Source organism: Trachypithecus francoisi, unplaced genomic scaffold (assembly GCF_009764315.1).
Source record: "Trachypithecus francoisi isolate TF-2019V2 unplaced genomic scaffold, Tfra_2.0 Lachesis_group7, whole genome shotgun sequence".
Classification (NCBI taxonomy): Eukaryota; Metazoa; Chordata; class Mammalia; order Primates; family Cercopithecidae; genus Trachypithecus; species Trachypithecus francoisi.
In genome coordinates, this window is record NW_022681472.1 from 35,005,560 (window position 1) to 35,027,801 (window position 22,242).

The following is a 22,242-nucleotide window of genomic DNA, read 5'->3' on the forward strand; positions in this document are numbered from 1 at the left end:
CAAAATCTCCTTAAGCTGATAAGCAACTTCAGCAAAGTCTCAGGATACAAAATTAATGTGCAAAAATCACAAGCATTCTTATACACCAGTAACAGACAAGCAGAGAGCCAAATCAGGAATGAACTTCCATTCACAATTGCTTCAAAGAGAATCAAATACCTAGGAATCCAGCTTACAAGGGATGTAAAGGACCTCTTCAAGGAGAACTACAAACCACTGCTCAGTGAAATCAAAGAGGACACAAACAAATGGAAGAACATACCATGCTCATGGATAGGAAGAATCAATATCGCGAAAATGGCCATACTGCCCAAGGTTATTTATAGATTTAATGCCATCCCCATCAAGCTACCAATGACTTTCTTCACAGAATTGGAAAAAAGTGCTTTAAAGTTCATATGGAACCAAAAAAGAGCCCGCATTGCCAAGACAATCCTAGGTCAAAAGGACAAAGCTGGAGGCGTCACGCTACCTGACTTCAAACTATACTACAAGGCTACAGTAACCAAAACAGCATGGTACTGGTACCACAACAGAGATATAGACCAATGGAACAGAACAGAGTCCTCAGAAATAATACCACACATCTACAGCCATCTGATCTTTGACAAACCTGAGAGAAACAAGAAATGGGGAAAGGATTCCCTATTTAATAAATGGTGCTGGGAAAATTGGCTAGCCATAAGTAGAAAGCTGAAACTGGATCCTTTCCTTACCCCTTATACGAAAATTAATTCAAGATGGATTAGAGACTTAAATGTTAGACCTAATACCATAAAAACCCTAGAAGAAAATCTAGGTAGTACCATTCAGGACATAGGCATGGGCAAGGACTTCATGTCTAAAACACCAAAAGCAACGGCAGCAAAAGCAAAAATTGACACATGGGATCTAATTAAACTAAAGAGCTTTTGCACAGCTAAAGAAACTACCATCAGAGTGAACAGGCAACCTACAGAATGGGAAAAAATTTTTGCAACCTACTCATCTGACAAAGGGCTAATATCCAGAATCTACAAAGAACTCAAACAAATATACAAGAAAAAAACAAACAACCCCATCAAAAAGTGGGGAAAGGATATGAACAGACATTTCTCAAAAGAAGACATCCATACAGCCAACAGACACATGAAAAAATGCTCGTCATCACTCGCCATCAGAGAAATGCAAATCAAAACTACAATGAGATACCATCTCACACCAGTTAGAATGGCAATCATTAAGAAGTCAGGAAACAACAGGTGTTGGAGAGGATGTGGAGAAATAGGAACACTTTTACACTGTTGGTGGGATTGTAAACTAGTTCAACCATTATGGAAAACAGTATGGCGTTTCCTCAAGGATCTAGAACTAGATGTACCATATGACCCAGCCATCCCACTACTGGGTATATACCCAAAGGATTATAAATTACTCTACTACAAAGACACATGCACACGTATGTTTATTGCGGCACTATTCACAATAGCAAAGACTTGGAATCAACCCAAATGTCCATCTGTGACAGACTGGATTAAGAAAATGTGGCACATATACACCATGGAATACTATGCAGCCATAAAAAAGGATGAGTTTGCATCCTTTGTAGGGACATGGATGCAGCTGGAAACCATCATTCTTAGCAAACTATCACAAGAAGAGAAACCAAACACCGCATGTTCTCACTCATAGGTGGGAACTGAACAATGAGATCACTTGGACTCGGGAAGGGGAACATCACACACTGGGGCCTATCATGGGGAGGGGGGAGGAGGGAGGGATTGCATGGGGGAGTTATACATGATATAAACGTCATGCACATGTACCCTAGAACTTAAAGTATAATAAAAAAAAAAAAAAAAAAAAAAAAGAAAGTTTACGTCTCGCTACATTTGAGGCCAGAGCCTGACCTGCCTCCACTGAAGATTTCAGCAGCATTCACAAGTCAGCTGTCATTCCAGCTCAGCCTGGTGATTACCATTCCACAGACTTATGAAAATTGGTTGTGTTTGGACTGAATGTTTATATCCCCTAAAATTTATACATTGAAGCTATAACTCCCAATGTGGCTGTATTTGGAAATAGGCCTACAGGGACACAAGGTGATTAAAGGTAAATGAGCTCAAAAAGGTAGAATTTGATCTAATAGGATTAGCTCCTTATAAGAAGGGACACTGGAGAGATTGCACTCTCAAAGGAAAAACCACTTAAGGACTAAGTGACTCTCTGCAAGCCAGGAAGACAGCCTTCACCAGAAACCAAACTCTGCCAAAAACTTGATTTTAAACTATCCAGTTTCCAGAACTGTGAGAAAACAATTTTTTTGTAGTTGAAGCCACATAGTCTGTGATATTTCATTATGGCAGCTTGAGCAGACTAATATAAATCCTTTTCTGGCCTGGGTGTGAAGTGGTCAGCATGGACTCAAGGAACAGATATCAGGAATCAGCCTTCTTCACAAGTTCAGGAATAGTAGAAAAAAATGGCCCAACTATTGATCAATCCATGCTACGGCCTTCAACCTCAACTCTGGGCCCTGGCAGCAGATGACCTAGAGTGGACACTATAACCTTGCTGCTGACAAAGTTAACACCCCACCCACCTCACAGAAAAGGCTCCATGAGAAACTGGACCTGGTGAAGAGCAGGAGGCTCAGAGAAGGGCCAGGTCATTGGGGTGGACCTGGAACACCTCGAGTGGAAGAGAGGCACTACTATGCATGAACCCCGTTTTACCCACACACAGGCTACAAATACACCCAAGAGAAAATAAGAATAAGCAGTGCCAACTAAATTCAACATATATTTATTGATGCCTACCCTGTACTAGGACAACTCACAGCTACTGCAACACATAGGTACATAGTATTACTAGATAGCAGAGGGGAAGCAATGATGATAGCCTTGAAGGAAGAAGATGAGTAAAGAGATTTTCTTGAATGAGGCAGTGTCAGAACTCAATCACAAACATATGTAAGAAAAAGAAGGCAGAGATGGCAATATGAGTGTAAGCTAGGAAAGGAAAAACAGCATAGCAGATTTGGAGACCTCAGGCAAATTCGTATCACTAAAAAGTAAATCATAACATGGAAACTGGTGCTATTTGAAGCTGGAGACATAGGTAAAAGTCAGATCATGAAGAGATGTAAGTACCATGTTAAGAAAGTAGGGCATTATCCTGTTGCTAATTAGCATTAAGCAGACGAGTTATGTATCACATGGAGGTGGTTTCAAAGGTAGTATGGGGAATAAATTGGTTTAAAAAACAATCAGAAATCTATTGACAAACCCAAGCAAGAGATGATGAGTGATAAGTGATAAAAGCGATTTATCTCTATAAAGGTAGTAGTAGTTGAAACAAAGGATATGGGAAAAATTCAAGAAATATTCAGGAGGAAAATGGGCAGGAATACACAATGATTGGATGTAGAAGACAGGAAAAAGACAAGATAAAAACAATGTTTCTAGCCTGGATGACTGCATAGACTGCATAGGTTACTGTCTCCAGATGACAGAGAATATAAGAGGTAGCACAAAAATGAGTTCAGTTCTGGGAACATAAATTTTAAGTGTCTTTTGGACAGCTAAGAGGAGATATAAGGGCAGCAATTGCATGTACAAGTTTATATTTAATTAGACATATCTATTAGTCCATTCTCACGCTGCTATGACAAAACACCTGAGACTGGGTAATTTATAAAGGAAAGACGTTTAATTGACTCACAGTTCTGCATGACTGGAGAAACCTCAGGAAACCTACTATCATGGCAGAAAGGGAAGCAAATACACCCTTCTTCAAGTGGCAGCAGGAGAGAAAAGTGCAGAACAAAGTGGGGGAAAGCCGCTTATAAAACCATCAGGTCTCGTGAGAACTCACTTACTATCACAAGAACAGCATGGAGGTAGTGCCCCCATGATCTAATCACCTCCCAGGAGGTCCGTTCCCCAACACATGAGAATTATAATTCAGATTACAATTCAAGATGAGGTTTGAGTGGGGACACAGAGCCAGACCATGTCAAAATATTTGGGGCTATAGATGTAAATTTGGGGACTAACAAAATTGAGGAATAAACTATTACAACAGAAAAGATTAGTCAAGAAGTACATGCAGGGGGAAGAGTCTCCCCAACATTTTAGAGAGATTGTGGAGGAAAAGAGCTTGTCTTGCAAGAAATTAGTAACATTATATGGAACATGAGGGGTCTCACAAGCCAAAAAAAGGTAGTCTGTGTGCTTGACAGTGTCACCTGAAAAAACAAAGTTACGAAGTAAGTAAATCCCAAAAAGACCACTTTAGTTTGATGATTATTTGGTCATTGGTGACCTTATAAGAAGAGTTTCAAAAGATGGAAACCAGAGACTATGGAATAAAAAGTAGTGGGAGGTGAGAAAATCAGGGCAGTGAGTAGACTATTCTTTGGAAAGTTCTATATAATTATATACAGTAGGTTATAGATCAGGGAGACTGAGAGAGGCATGCAAAGATTCCAATTAACCAACCTTTATCATCTCCAGAGAAAAAGCATTTATTTACCTATGAATGGCCCTTATACTGGCATAGCAACACAGATTAAAATGCCATCAAACCACAAACAGCATGTTTTGAACAATGAAGAACAAAGCTCTGTTCTGAGTGGTGGACGGGATAAAAGGAATGTAAGCAGCAGTTTTTGGTCCCTCCAGCTTACCATAATGTATAGGGGCAAGACCCAGAATGGTAAAGAATTAAGTGATCAGAAAGCAGCTGAGAGTCAGAGCTTAAGCATGAATTGGGCACCAGCGAATGCTTGTCAGCTTGTTCATATACAACCTATTCCCACTTATGTCTCCATGAGAAAGCCTGCCCCCAACAACTAAACTTCCAGTCACACTCCTACTCAGTCCCTAAACTACTGGGCAGAGTCAACACCACCACTTCTTAGTCCATGGTTTAGAGGCCCACCAATCTCCTAGCAAACGCCACTGAGCACCCCAGCAGGACCAGCTCATTTCTATTACTGGTAATAATAAAGAACTCTAGGGCAGGAGAAGAGCATAAAGGTCATGAGGCTACTGATCTGCTCCAACTTTATGGCCGCATTTCACCAGGTCTTGCTTCTGTGACTGAACCTAAGCCTTGCATACCAAATCAAAGATCCCAACTCCAGACAATTTCCCTTGGCATGTTGCATGAGTCTTTATGATAGTACTCTTCTAAGAGCCTGTTTAATCTAAGTCTAGGCTCCTACTTGTGTTTACCATAGGACCATAGGCTCCAGCCTCAGGGTTAGACTCCTTCCATGATATCTGACCTGGGCCCACTGCCATTATCAGTCCCTGACGTACTCTTCCTTCCATCCTAACTCTTTTTCACAATCAGCTTCTGATTCTGTAGCACAGCCTGCTGTGCCTTGACAGCCACCTCTAGGCCCTGAGACTCTACCTTTCCTGGATTGACCCTCCTATCACACATTGCTACCCTGAGTCCTCACTTAGTGATTTTATTGATCACTACAACCTCCACTCAGGAGTAAGACTTGTTGCAGTGGCTTCCACCCACCAATTTAATGGATGATTAGTAAATCATAAAATATGTATTCCTGTAGACTCTTGGTATCGTACCTTAGAGTTAACTAATATGTCAATGGAGAAAATGATTTAAAGAAAAGTCAAATAACCATAAACATTTCATTAAAATATCAAGAAAATATAATACATCAACAGAGCAAGACATTTTCCAATAGGTATTGTAGACAATGCCTTCATTTATATAATGTATATCTATATAATCTTTATAATATTACATTTCCTTTGAGCCTCACAATAACCCTTTGAGGTAGCATGACAAGAATCTCCACAATACACGTTTAACTAGAGGAAATCAGAGTAGAAAAGGCCCAAGTGACTTCCCCAAGTTCATGCAGCGGACAAAGTGGCAATGCTGGGTTTGAACCCAGAACTTCTGCCTCTAAAGCCTGTGTTTCTCAATCCAAACTAGGGTGCCAGTCTCATCTCCCCAATGACTCCCTGATACCCTACCTCCCACTCTCAACCAATGCAAGTCCTATTCTTTCCTATCTCTGTTAACCCCATTCCTTCAGCTTAGTATGTCCTTCCCACCATTTCTCTGCTACATAAACTCTTCATTCTTCCCAGACCAATGCCAGGTTATTTTCTCTATAAATCCTTATCTGACCCACAAACGGTGAGTGTTATCCTCTCTTCTCTGCTCAAACAGTTCTTCTATAATTTGAAGGTTTTATATATATTAGTCTCCAGTAGGTTATCTTTATTATTAATAATAAACTTTTATTACTTGATAAGCTGCTGTGGTTTGGACATCTGTACCCTCCAATACTTAGGTCGAAATTTAATTGCCACTCTAACAGCATTAGAAAACACCTTTAAGGGGTCATTAGGCCATGAGGATTCCACCCTCATGGTTAGGACTGGTGTCATAATAAAAAGGAGCATTCAGCCTCCTCTTGCTCTCTCACCTTCTGCCTTGTGATGACAGAGCAATAAGCATCCTCATAAGATGCTGGAACCTTGATATTGGACTTCCCAATATCAGGAACTCTGGGCCAGTAAATTTCTGTTCATTATAAATTACCCATTCTTAGGTATTATGTTATCACTATACAAAATGGGTTAACACATGAGCATTATGTATGCACGGTAGAAAGTTAAAGATTCAGGTAACACAATACGAAGATTAAATGACCACATTCTTATAATCCAGAGATAACCACAAATGCCTTATCGTAAACTTTTCTTTATCTTTTTCTATTCATAAGAGTCACTTAAGGTCTCTGGCTTGGTTTCTCTAGCTACTATTCATTGTAGCACCTGCCCTAGTTAACTATTGCTATAGGGTTTTCTGTTTTCTGTAAATTTAGAAGAAGCTATTACTTAACTACTCTGTGTCTCAGTTTCCTCATCTAAAAAACAAGAATAATAATAACACCTACCTATAGAGTTGTAGTAAAATTACTTGAGTATTTAAAATACTGAAAGCTGTGTATGGCTCACAGCAACTACTGAGTATGTTAATTATTAATATTATTTCAGTTATTATTTCATAATGCACCATCACTTAATAATCATTTTTTACTTAAAAATAAGAAGACTAATCATAAGATCTGATTGGCATCTCTTTATTAAACATTAATTTGAAGCAAAGAGGGAATTGTTTTTTAAAGTAATTAGAAATTGAGGGAAGCAAACTGTAGCAGAGATTGGCATTGATTACATCTCAAAGCCCAGTCTGAGATTTGGCCAAGAAAATTAGTTTTTTTTTAAAAAATGTGTCTTAAAGGAGAGAATGCCTGAATGAATGCAAGAATGAACTTGAGACTGAAATTTAAAATGTCTTCAGCTTCTGGCTATTTGCTGGAGACTCTTGTTTCATCACCTTTGGGCTTGGTGTCCATGGTGGTGATTGGAGGATGAATGGTCATCAGGGAACCTTTGTCTACCTTGTGTGACAGTCTGGGTCCCTGGTAGAAGGAGAAGGGTGTCTTCCAGTGCAGCCAGTTCTAAATTTTGATGAGGACATAGCATCAGCTCTGGGGCTGATTCCTCCAGAGCAGAAGACCTATGGAGAAAAGTTTTGCTTGGTGTTTCTTAAAAATCTGAAGTCATTTTAGATCATGAACATATACTATGTCCAGCTTGATAAATTCATGATATTATATAATTAGAATACACAACCCAAAGTTGAACCTGACAGTAATTCCCACCTCAATGGTCGGACTTAGATTTATGTCTTTTGCTGGTATCACATTATAGCTTTCTGTATTCGAAAATACTAAGCATCATCCTTGGGTACAACCAATGTACATAGAGCAGAACAACTCCAGGCAAGGGAATATTCCACCAACATTTTCCCCATAGTCAAAAAGATTCAAAAGTATCATTTTCACATAAGGAACTATGTGGAAAAATCAAAAATTCCAGTCATTGAATCCCTGTTTCCTCCAAGGAACTTTGTCTAAACTGTCCTACTTTCTGAACTGTTGTTGTCAGAAACTCCTGCTTCTTCAGTTCTTTATTTTATATCCACAATTTCTGAACACTGTTGTTTGCCTGTACTGAGTCAAGTTCCTCTCCTATTACACATTTGAGTTTAATTCTGGAATTATAAAGTGATTCTGAATGTAGGTCCGTTCTCCCGTGTACTGCAGAAGTGAGAAGGATCTGAAGCAAAAGTGATCTGCGGCTGAGTCATGCAAACCCAGCCTCCTCACTGCAGGAAGATTCCTCCCGGCAAGTCTACCCAGTTGTCCTTCACCAACGTGTCAGGAGGATGTCCTCTTTAAAATCCAGTCTAAAAAGGCAGCTAGCTGCCAAAACATATTAATTCATTCAACAAAATGCTAAGCACTTCCTAGGATTAGGCACTAAAGTACTAGGACAGGATTCCTACCCTACAGCTGCCTAAAATCTGGTTCAGATTTTTTCTGAAACAGGCAGAAAAATCAGTGATTGATCCCAGAGGGATAAGTAAAATATTATGAATATAAGTTGTGGGAAAACAGAAGGCTGCCACTATCTCAGCTAAGTGTGCATAGTTCAGTAAATGTTTTTTATAAAATAACTAACCTGTAAAAGATAAGGAGAGATGTCAGCCAAGCAGAATGGGCAGAGAGTGGGGTAGGGTGAGAACCAGGGAAGGAGACAAGTGTATTATAGGAGAAGCACCAGCTTGTTCCTATCATTTGTGCTCCAGGGGTATTTGCTATGACTGGAGAAAGGAGTCAATGTGAAGATGTTGCAGGAGACATGAGGCACAGAATTAAAGCAAAAATGAGGCCAAGAAGGTGTTCATGTGCTTTCTGGTAAATTTGAACTTTATCCTGAAGATTATTGGAAGTGGAGGGTCATGAAGAGCCTGGCTCTTCAGAAAGACAACTTAGCCACTCTGTGCAGGGTGTATTAGAAAGAATGAGTTAGAAACAGGGAAACTAGTGACAGGGCTATTGTTACTCTTCAGCAGATACATTATTAATCTGAACTAGGGAAAAGTGGTACAAATGAAGAAGATAAAAAAGATTCAGAGACTCTTCATTGAGGAGATGGTGAAAGGAAGAATTTAAGATTATACCCTCTAAAGTTAGACTGTATGGATCTACCAGGTCTGGGTTTGGGGGAATATAACTTAATCACTTTTTTGTTATTTTCACTGTTGTGCTATTGTAATAACTATTATTCAAAGCATAAAAGGGCAAGAAGACCTACCTATAATCCCACCACCCCAAAATAACCCACTACTAACATATCATTGTGTATTCTTTGTCCTTTATATGTGTGTTTTACAAAATCAAGATCATATTTACCGTATTTTACACATTTGTTCTGCAACCTATTCAATGAAAGCTAATTATAACTTTCTATTGTAAGAAATTTTAAAACTATAATTTGATGAAAAATTAAATAAACACCATATATAGCTGATAATCATTTGTTATAAAGATTCAAGTTCTTTTTTCATAGAAGAAATGACAAGTACATTCAAAGCCCCATCTACTCCATCATCCTAAATCCAACTTCGCCATCCTCAGCAGCCACTAAAATAAATTTAGTATATATACTGTCATGTTTTATGCAGCTAAAAATATATTTATTTATATTTAACTCTAAATAATATATACCATGCTTTGTGTATATCTTTAATTGCATAAGAGGCATCACAAGATGTAAACTCTGGGAAGGTAGCACAGCATAATGGCTAAAGCTCATTAGGTGCGATATTTCCCAATGAGTGATAGAAATAATAACAGCTCTTGGCTATAAAGAGCTGTAAACTGTGTAAGATCATTTTACATCCCTTTTTTTAGCTTCACAATGACATTGCCAGGTGAAAATCAAGCATTATCACCAAGGGAATCTTACAAATCAGGAAATTCAAGTGTACAAATTTCAACTGAATTGCAAAACTACACTTGAACTCTGGTATTCTCTAGAGACTATGTATGATTCTAGACTTCTGGTAACAGAATTAAGTCCATACTGCTAAGTTGACATTCAGGTCCTACATATCTGTCCCCTGCCCCAAATGCTGTAGCCATCCCATTAACAGGCTCTGCTTTTTCATGCCTTCAAGCCTTGTAACATTACTCTTTTTTTCCGCAATGTCCTTCCCTCCTTCCTCTCCCGCCTCAATGCAATACATATAAACATAAACCCTTTTCTAAATGTTTTGTCAAAATTATTTACACCCTCTTCTGAGCTCAAGCAGTATTTCTTCTGATACTTGCAATAAACCATAAAACTTTTGTATCATCTCTTTTGTTTGGGGAATTGTATTTTTTTGAAAAATTCTCATATAAGACTTTTTTTCCTCAAAAGAACAGTACAGTACTTGACAAAGCGAAGAACTCAAAGCAATATTTGTTGAATGAATTAATATATAAATGAAAATCATGAGTAAAGATTTATTCAGCTACTATTTTCTGAAGAAGCCTTCCATTTCAAAGGCAATCCATGTAATACACAATCCATGTATTCCATAATTCCCGGGCTCAGTATTAATGGTAATTGATGAATTAGTGGTTAAAAAGGAATCCTTTATGAGAATTAGTGTCTGAAACACCAGGGAAAAGAGAAGTGGATTACAAACAATATTGTATACATTTGGCAATTCTCCATGCTCTGTTCCCTTTTCAATTGTCTTGAATAAAGCCACTCTCAGGGTGATATTGGGAGCCTTTGCATTGGGTGGTGGAGACACAAAGTTTCTTAATCATTGCATGGAGAAGAGCTACCCAACCAGCAACACCATTAATACTGTTCTGTGAACAAGAAATTTTACTGTGCTTAGTTACTAAAATTTGGACATTATTTGTGATTGCATCTGATATTATCCTAACACAATGATAATATAATATAACTTACATTAAAAACACATGCACAAAGCAATATACGTTTTTGTAGAAAATACACAAATCAAAAAATAGATACATATTAAATAGAATGGTTGCCCAGGAGAAGAGATTCGAGGATAAAAATAGACATGGGGTTACAGAGACCAGCAATGATAAAATATCTTCTAGGGTACAAACCGAAGAAGAACATAACTCTGCTCCTGAGGTGCAAAGGAAGGGGGAAAAGTGTGATTGTGCAAGAAATCTAAAGGAATTTGAAATTTATGTGACTGAGCAACTCTCCAGTGGAAGTGAATAAGCCAGTCCTAGAATTTGACCCTACATGGGGTAATACGAAGCCATTGCTGAAATGCCCTTTCCTCAGAGGGCACAATGGTGAGGGATTATGGAGCCCTCTGGGACTGAGTTGGACTGGGTGATAAAAAACAAAAAGACCCAAATCACAGCTAGGAATACTGGTGGAAAAGTTGGTGATTCCAGTATCAGGGATCTGGGTCTTAATCTTAGCCATCACAGATTTGTGGTGCATTGTTGAGAAATTTACTATATGATCAATACTTTAGTTGTCTAAGCTATAACATGAGTATAATTACTACTTTATCTATTTTAGTGAAATATAAGAGATAGCATACATAAGTCAAAAGTATTTTTATTCAAATGATGATATCTCAAAATATAGTGCTGGTGACAGTGATATGTGTGTATATGTATATAGGGAATGAGAGAAGCCTACAACTTCAAGATGCTCAGTAGCTGCAAGAATCTGGCCACAAATTGGTTTAATTATCTCACAAAATCATCTCATGAGGATAGATATATAATGTCCCTCTGTAGAACTAAAAATAGTGAAAGAAGCCTCAGGTAAGTGTAGTCTACATAATTCATGATGTTTCTGCTGTAGATCACCTAAGGGAGATGCTCTTTAGATGATCACAGAGATAAGAGTAACAAGAGTATTCAGTGAAAGAAAAACCCAGAATTAAAAATATCAGAAGAAGGAGAACTGGCCTGGAGAATATTCTATAAATAGAGTTCCTCTCTGAGCCAGTTACCTAGAATAGTTAATATCTCTAATTCATGGCTTCTAAATATTGGGCCCGTGGCTCACTGAAGTTTCGGAAATAGAAGGCAAAATTACATGTATATGTAGTTACATGCATTTTTCTGGGGGAAAAAGTGACTTTCCTCAGATTTTCAAAACAATTACTTTAAAAAGGCCTAGAATAGTGGTGTTTAATTCCAGTTTAGTAATTTATACATATATTTAGTATGCCAAGCACCAAATGGGAAACACAAGTCCTATTGAATCAAGGGAAATACTGGGCGGAAAAAGATGTCAAGGCCAGGCTGGAGGACTAATTTAGTTAGCCTCTGGTATGGTTTGGATTTGCGTCCTCCCCCAAATCTCATGTCAAATTGTAATCACCAATATTGGAGGAGGGTCCTGGTAGGAGGTGACTGGATCATGGGTATGGACTTCCCCCTTGCCCTTCTCATGATAGTGAGTGAGTTCTCATAAGATCCAGTTGTTTAAAAGTGTGTGGCACCTCCCCTTTCTCTCTTCTCCTGGGCCAGCCGTGTCAGACACGCCTCCTTCCTCTTGGCCATCCGCCATGATTGTAAGCTTCTTGAGGCCTCCCCAGCCATGCTTCCTGTGCAGCCTGCAGAACTGTAAGCCAATTAAACCTCTTTTATTTGTAAATTACCCAGTCTCAGTTAGTTCTTTACAGCAATGCAAGAACAGAATAATACAGCCTCTAAGTAGCATCTATCATCCTGGATTTGTCTGCTTTTCTGTTTAAGTGATATTTAAGGAATCATCCCTGACGCTTTTTGAGTTTTGTCCTATTTAAAGTGAATTGCTATTTTAGGTTTAGAAATTATCTTATTTAATACTAAGTCTATCCTTTTGTCCTTCAAGAATTTTTGCCAAAATCTACACCTATGACCTCAGCTAAGCAGCTCCTCTGAGAATGATGATTTACACTCCCTGCAGAATTTTACATATGGCGATTGATTCACTGATTTCTGCCTTAACTCATTTTTTCACTCAGGAACAAGTTGAGGCTGGGATTTGGGTGATGGTCAAGAGTAAGTTCAGGTGTGAAGTTAAGTCATAGATAGTAATAAAATTTAAGAGAAGCAGCTAACCTCAGAGATGTTAATTAACTTTAAGGTTGGGGTTAAATTCAATGTTAGGTAAAGCTCAAATATATGTCATTGAGGGGTGCATGTGTGTGTGTGTGTGTGTGTGTGTGTGTGTTGCAATTCACTACTTGGTAAAATATGAAGATAAATGGATTGGCTAATTTAAATCCAGAAAAAAGATGGGACTGTCCAAATGTCCTGGATATTAAATCACCAGATACTCCACTGGAGTCAGAAGTAGTATGCAACACAAATATACAGGTGCTAAATGACATGAAACAATTGACATCATTCAGAGAAGTGTATTACAGCTGGAGAATAGGATAAATTTAGAGGAGCCTGAGGAGGTAGGAAGGGAGTGGATCACAAGGTATCTGATATTCTGAGGATCTTTATCTTGATGACGAAGGCAGTAATGGTTACTGAAAGAGGCTCCCCATCTTGCAACTCTAAGAGTTTGCAGCCCCTTGGAAATCAAAGTGAGTGATGGAGGTGGTTGACCTCCAATCTGACAGCACCTGAAGAGACTTGCCAACATCACAGAGACCCTGTGGCACCTAGCCTGCCTCTCAGCCCCATGTTGCCTTCAGGAACTTTATCCTGACTGACAAGAGACAGGTGTCCTGCTCAGTCTGCTATTGTGAGCTCCTGCAACACTGTGCCTTCAGAGGCTGTTACACTCCTAGGTCCTTTCCTGGCCTTTGGTACTGTGAGAAATTCTCTCAGTAGGCTTCTGCTCATAGGCTGGAAAAATCCAATTCCTGTAGTCATTCCTTTTAAAAATTCCAAGTGAAGACAGTTACCCAAACCATTATAGATCAAGGTATCCTCTCTCCACTTCCTTCAAAATTTTCATGTAATAGAATTAATTCTAATTGTGCAAACCTTCTCAAGGAAGCTGAAGCTGTCTGAATTCGTCAGTTATGCTCAATGGAGCTAGAAGAACCAAGCCTGCAACAGGAATACGAGTGTAGAAGGGAATTGTGCCATTGCCAAAGCACAGAGGATGCAGCAGCAACCACAGCTGTGTTAGGCAAAGGAGACAGTAGGGGAAATAAGTACCTGGTAAGAGATATGAAGTAACATGGAGGGTAACCAGCAGGTACTTGTAGACTATGTTTCCGTTCCATTTATTCAATAAATACTTATCGACCATATATTATGTACCAGACACTGTTCTAGAGCTACCAGCTACACTGGTAAACAAAAGAGACAAAAGTACCTTCTCTCCAGGCTGCATTAGAGTCCTGGCAGTTATTTTGGTGGGTTGCCTGGAGAGACAAATGGCTCTGCAAGTGCATAGATGTTCAAAGCTGACACATCCGCAACAAAAGAAACCATGAAAATTTCCTATACACAATACTCCACTGTGCTGAATGCCTAGTATCTTCCATTTACCTTTCCAGAACTACTCTTCACTCTTCTCTACGCACTGTCTACCCTGAGAAGTTTAACCTGCATAAATTCTATCAGTAGGTATAAGCCTGTGCCCACTTGCTTCCTGTTGAGTACTGTTGATGGGAAACAGATTGGAGAGGAAGAAGAGGGTGGGATCAGGTCATTTATTTCCCTGCCGCCTTCCTTCCCAAGTTGTCTAGAGCTGGTGGTGGCCCTCAAAAAGGGGTGCATGCCATTTCTTTCAAGGAAGTCTTCTCTACGTGATGCTCTCCTTCCAGGCTCCAGTAACCAAACCTTCATTCACCCTTTCAGTCCTAACCAGGGAGCAGAACCTATGCTCCTGGCCAGCCTCCTCCCCTGTGGATCTCCTGCTAGACCTTGCCTATTTTATCAATAGTCCCTTCATGTAGGAGGTTGAATAATGGCTACCCATTCATCTCTGGAGCCCACAAATTTTATCTTACATAAAAAAATTATCTGTCAATCTGATGAAATTAAGATTCTGGAAATGGGAGGATTATCCTGGATTACTTGGGTGGGCCTAAAGGCAATCACAAGTGTCCTTGTAACAAACAGAAGAAAAGATACAGGCAGAAGAGGAGGAAGCAAGATGACCACGGAGGCAGAGATTGAAGTGAGGCAGCCACAAGCCAAGGAATACCAGAAGCCACCCAAAGCTGGGATAGGCACAGACAGATTCTCCCCCAGAGTCTCCAGAGCATGACCGTGACAACACCATGATTTCTGTCCAATGATACTGGTTTTGGACTTCTGGTCTCCAGAATTAAGAATAATATTTTCTTGTTTTGAGCCACCAAGTCTGTGATAATTTATTACCTCAGTCAAAGGATCTAATATACTTTGTTAATAAATTCTCCTCAAATTATCCTGATTATTCTGATGAGACCTTATCCTATTATTATTTGATGTGGGGTTTTTATCATAAGTGTTTGGAGAAGAGCAAAGTCCCTAAAATTACATATAAAACTATGAGTATACCTAGGTAAATCTATTAAAAAGAAGCCTGCTAATTCTCATCAGACTCTCAGAAAAGCTTCTTCTAGCTTCTTCTGTCCCAATAGGTTACAAGTTAAAGTGTTAAGCTGAATTTTGTCAGTTACCAGCCCTTATTGTATCAGTGGAAAAGTGGTAGAGCCCTTGACCCCACCTGGTATTCTGGACAAGACACAGTCCGAGGGCCAGGCTGGAAGAACAAGTTGACTTTTTAATGACATTTAGCACCTTAGATTTTATGCAAAACTACTCTTGTGTTTCCGAATTTTCTATTACTCTGACCTTTTCAGGATATTGTCCTGTATCAAGGAAACAATATTTTATGTTCTAGAAAATCTTTTGTTTAAATCTAAATCCATGACTTTCCTGAAAAATTTGAGCCAAACTTAGACCAGCTAAGCAGCCCAGATGGGACAGCCCAGTTATGTATGGTCACACACCCACCAGTAAAACATTTGAGGCATGTGTAGCTCTTCTTTAGGGATTCACACATTCATCTATTTATTCTCGTAGTAGTTGAGAAAATTGAACCAAAGATGAATAACGTATAGTCTTTGTTACAAAATTATCAGCTACACAATTTAGTAAATTGACTTATCATAACAGTGTCCCAAAGTAGGCAGTAATGAACCTTGTGATGGGATCAAAGAGTGAGAGATCACCAAAGGGAGATACCAAGCAGCATCTCAAATATAGGTAAGAGTCCTCCAGGCTGCAGCGCACACCACACCAGAGACAGGAAAAATGCCCCCAAACTTTAAGCTGTCACCATTAAACTCGTTTTGATCAAGTCATAAACTGTGTTTTCGAACTGTAGTGAAAAATGCATGGATATACCACCATGTGTTTATCCATTTATATGTTGTTTCCATTTTTGTCTAATACAAATAAAACTGTTATGGATACTTGTGTACAAATGTTTGAATGGGTGCGTGCGTTTTCCTTGGGTAAATACATGGGGTGGAATGGCCGAGTATATGCTTAACTTTTTAAGAAATTGCCAACTCATTTTCCAAAGTGGTTGTATCATTTTATATTTCTACCAACAGTGTATGAGTTCATGTTATTCCACACCCTTCTCAACATAGTATTCACAGTCTTTTTCATTGTAGACATTTTAATAGATGTGTAGTGGTATCCCCTTTTAGTTAGCATTTCCCTAATGAATAAAGATACTGAGAATTTTTTGTGTTTACTGTATACATACAAAATGTATTTGGTAAGACAACTGTTCAGATCTTTGCCTTACTTGTTAATTGGGAGGTTTGTACATTTATCAATGAGTTGTTAAGTGTTCTTTGCATATTCTAGATACATGTCTTTGTTGGATATATGTTTTGAAAATATTTTCTCCCATTCTGTAGCTTGTTTTTTTTATTTTTTAACTCTTGAAAACAAAATGTTTTTAATGTTGACAAAATCTAATTTGTGTGTGTCTGTGTTTGTGTGTGTTCTGTATAGCTAAGTGAGGATGAAGAACCATCAATAACCTCTTCCTCTGACTCAGGAGAGGAAGTGGTGAAACAGAAAGTAATAATGAATAATTGCATATAACTATAGGGAAGAAAAGCTTAAAAAGCATAACTTAGAGCCCAAATTGTCTCTATGTAATATGATATGCAACTATGCTGCTATATGAAATGGGAGTAGGATATGGGATAAAAATTACAAACATCTTAAAAAGAACTAACATTTAGTGAGAATTTACTATGTGCCAGTGGCTATTCTAAATACTCTTCTTGGCTTAACTCATTTAATCCTAAAACTCTCCAACTCTTCAAATATTTAAGCTAACCCCAACCACTCACCATCACAAATTCATCATCCCTAAATATTTGGAACTTAGCACAAAATCTCATATCCTTTTCTACACTGCTTTATTTCCATTCTGTATCAGCTTACCCATAGAATTCTGGCATGGTAAGATCTCCTGAGCTTAATTTCTGCCTCCTAACTGCTGAGTTTCAGGGGTGGACTTCACCTCTCTGATATTAGAATTCCAGCTCTCTCTTTTATGTATTTGTATAAGTTTGGGGTACAAGTGCAATTTTGTTACATGGATACATTGCTTGGTGGTGAAGTCTGGGTTTTTAGTGTAGCCATCACCCAAATAGTGTACATTGTGTCCATTAAATAGTTTTTCATCATCCACCTTTCTTTCTGAGTCTCATCAACCACTCACCTTTCCGATTCTCCACTGTCTACCATTCCATACCCTATGTTCATGCATGCACATTATTTAGCTCCCACTTCTAAGTGAGAACATATGATATTTTACTTTCTGTTTCTGACTTGTTTCACTTAAGATAATAGCCTCCAGCTTCATCCATGTTGCTGCAAAAGACATGATTTTCATTCTTTTTCATAACTGAATGGTATTTCATGGGGTGTGTATGTGTATACATATACATATTTGCATATACACATATATGTGTGTATATGTATGAATGGTATTTCATGGTGTGTGCATATACATATACATATATAACACATTTATATACATGTATACGTGTGTGTGTATATATATGTGTGTATATGTATATCACATTTTTCTTATCCAGTCATCCATTAATGGATACTTGGGTTGATTCCATATCTTTGCTGTCGTGAGTAGTGTCACGATAAACATACACGTGCAGGTATCTTTTTGATATAATGATTTATTTTCCTTTGGGGAGATACCCAGTAGTGGAATTCTGGATCGAATGGTTGTTCTATTTTTAGTTGTTTGAGAAATCTCCATATGATCTTCCAGCTCTATCTATCTGAATCTTTCTATCATTCTTTGGATAATTTGAAGTCAAGTACATGGATATGAGCTACACAACCACACTCACAACTAAACATCTACCCAGCTTGGTGCTAGGTAAGGCTCAGCTCAGATACCTATGGAACTCAAGCGTGAATGGTTCCCATATCCTGACCACGCTATGCAAACTTTTACCCTGAGACTCCAGTACTCAAGTACCGCTAACATTAATTTGATCCCCATATTGACACATGCTGGGGAACGTAGTAATTCAAAAAAAATCTCCCACTGACCTGACCGTGAAAGAGCATTATGAAGTATCAATGTTCTCCGCCTCAGAATGGCTACTTAGGCCCCTCACATCTAGCTTCTTCCAGCTGAAAACCCAAATAATGTTATTTTCCACCAAAGCCTAAACATACTTAATTTTGAAAAAATAGCAATACTGCATATATGTCTTTTGAGTTCTCCCTTATCACTCAAAAGTGTCTAGTTATAAAAGAAAAAATCTTCATTGTATGATAATCTGTCTTTAAAATCTTAACTTGGAACCTCTTGCTTCTGATTTCTTTATCTTTGCCTCTAACAAAAAGATTGTGCTTTTACAGCGTCAGCAAACAGAGAGGAAAAAAGATGGAAATAGATCACCCCCCTACTGCAAGTACGGATAACATAGAACAAGCTAAAAAAAAAAAAAAAAGGTAAGACATACAAATATCTGTAATGAAAGAAGGAAATGAAGATGAGACCAAAGGATTGGCAGGAAGTGAGCCTACCTTTATAAATTAAGGCAGGGTATTTTAGAGAGAAGAGAAAAAAGAAAAATATATAATTAGCTCTCTGTTTCTGTATCTTGGGTCCAGCTAACAAAGTTTTATTCCAATCAGTTGCTACTCTTACGTCAGGGCTACACTAAACAATAGCAATCCTAAGACTATTTAACTTCTTGAAGGTCAGATTGGCCATGATATCAGGTAGACTGCCACAGTAGGATGGACCCTAGTAGTAACAGATAAAACCAATATCCTAGAAAAGAATAACTGTACATTTTTTTCTATTAATACATAAAATGAGTTCTAACGAGGCTAAAAACATAGCCAACAATAAAGTCACTAGGTTGTTCGGGCGCAGTGGCTCATGCCTGTAATTCCAACACTTTGGGAGGCCGAGGTGGGCGGATCATGAGGTCAGGAGATCAAGACCATCCTGGCTAACACGGTGAAACCCCATCTCTACTAAAAATACAAAAAATTAGCCGGGCACGGTGGCGGGCGCCTGTAGTCCCAGCTACTCGGGAGGCTGAGGCAGGAGAATGGCGTGAACCTGGGAGACGGAGCTTGCAGTGAGCCGAGACTGCGCCACTGCACTCCAGCCTGGGTGAGAGAACGAGACTCCTTCTCAAAAAAAAAAAAAAAACCCAAACAAAAACAACAACAACAACAACAACAAAAACATGTCACTAGGTTTAGTTCCTGACTTTTCTTTTGAAATAAATAAAGCTTTACTTTTAAAGTAAAATAAAGCTAGTTATTATGATCCAAATTATAAAAAAGAAAGAAGGCATGTATTTGATATACAATGAAAAGTTATTTTCAAGAAACGTATTCCTTTTAGAGAACAAGGAAACAGGAGCTTCAAGATCATAGTCTTTTAAACTTCCATGATTTTATAGAAGGAAATGACTCTGACTGATCATTACATGCAAAGAATTGAGTGCCAGGCTTAGAAGCTGTATATTAGAGGCACTCTAGAAATCAGTTTCTGTTTGGTTTTTGTCTTTGGTTTTTGTCCTCAGACGCAACAGATAACAATTATTCAAAGCTAAGTAATGCCATTAGGTACATTTAGGTGTATTATGCTCGTATGCATCAGTCATGTCTAGACCATGTTCACATTCTTCTGTAATGAGTCCCTAAACAGCCTCATAATAATGAAACAACTGCCCAGTTACTAACCAAACAGTAAAGGAGACTGAGCTATTAAGGGGGCTCCTCACCCCAAAATTAACTCTGGAGAAATGTTACAGGAGTGGAAGCAGCAATGTGAGAAACTAACTGAAAACTGTCAATATGTCACTTACAAGAAATTATCTCTTTGTAATTGGGCAAGTAAAAATGTGATTAAAGTGCAAGTGGAGGAATCAGATAAATCTAGGTTAAAATTCAGTCCTGCCTGTGTCCTTGAGAATTTTGCTTAATCTTTCTATGTAAGTTTTCTCAACCATAACATGGATAGACTATTGTAAGAATTAAACAAAAATATTTCTGAAAAATAATTCTCAATAAATATCTGTCCCTTTATAAATCTCTCGAATTCATCCAGGACCTGACAATATCTCACTGATCACAAAATGGTAAATTGAGTAGTTGAAACATGCAGTCTGTGAAAAGGGGTTTCTTAGAATTTTCTTTAAAGTGCCTATGGATGCACATTTCCCCAATCAAAATTCCAGAAAGGCGTTTTTGTGGAAATTGGCACATTGATTCTAAAATGTATATTAAAACGCAAAGTACTAGAAAAGCCAAAACAATTTAGAAAAAGAAAAATAATTGATGAACTTACATTAGCAGATTCTACCAAGTCAACATTGTATTTGGATGTAAAGACAGATATCAATCTATGGACCAAAAATAAACTAATGCATAAATGGTCAACTGTTTTGGACAACACAGTTCAATGGTACTAGAACAACAACTGGATAAACAAATAAAGAGAAAAATTAATTTCTACTGCTATCTCAAATAACACAAATAATGAAATTAATAACACATTTACAATTTGAGATAGATTATATATATAAATGTAAAAGTTAAAATTACAAAGGTTTCAGAACTATGGTATTCAATGCAAGAATCAATAACCACATATTGCCATATAAAATTAAACTGGATCAAAATTAAATGAAATTTAAAACTTGGCTATTCAATCACAGTACATGTATTGCAAATGCTCAATAACCAACATAGCTAAAGGCTACAGTATTGAATAGGACAAATGGAAAATTCTATTGGAAGGTGCTATTCAGAAAGAAAAAATATGAGAATGTCTTTGCAAGCTTAGGCTAGGTAAAGATTTCTTAAGTAGGACAGAAATAACCAACAATAAAATGTAAAATTGATAAATTGGATTTTCTCAAAATGAAAAAACTGTTTATCAAATGACAGTCATGAGAATGAATAGACAACACACAGACTAGAAGAAAACATTCACAACACATACATCTATAAGAGGGTTCTTCATGCAGAATAAAGACCTCCTTCAATTCTAAGAAAGAGGGCAAATAAGCCAATAAAAAAATTGAGAGAAGATCTGAGAAAACAACTCATAAAGGAAGTTATAAAAACGGTAAATAAGGATACAAAAAGTGCTCAACATTGTCAGTCATCAGAAAAATACAAATTAAAATCACAAAAACATCATTAGATCCTCACTATTACAACTACATATATAATGAATGACACATCTGTTATTGAGGAGGATATAGGGCATCCAGAACTCTCGAAAAGTGCTGTTGTGAGTGTAAAATGGTACAACACTTTGGAAAACCGCTTGTCAGTATCTTGTAAAATTAAACAAAGGCATATGTTTGCATGCACTATGAAATAGCTATGACCTGGCAGTTTCACTCAGGCAATATCCTTACCCAATGAAAGCACATTTTTTTCCCACACAAATACTGGTATACAAATCCTCCATAGCAACTTTGTGAATATTAGTTGTTAACTAAAAACAACCCAAATAACCTGCAATAGAAGAATAAATAATTACATTTTGGTATATTCATACAGTAAAATACTACTCAGCAATAAAATGAGAGAAACTGCCCATACGCAGGACAGCGTAGACGGATCTCGAAACTTTATGCTGAGATAAAGAAGCCATGCCCAAATAATAAACACTGTATTATTTTATTTGTAAGTTCTAGAATAGGCAAAATCAATCTATGATGATAAAAATAGGAATATTGGTTGCCGCTGGGAAAAGGACATTGACTGAAAAGGGGTAGTTGTTCATTTTCTGGAATGATGGAAGTGTTCTGTATCTTGTTTGAGGTGATGTGTTCTGGGGTAGATGCATTTATAAAAAG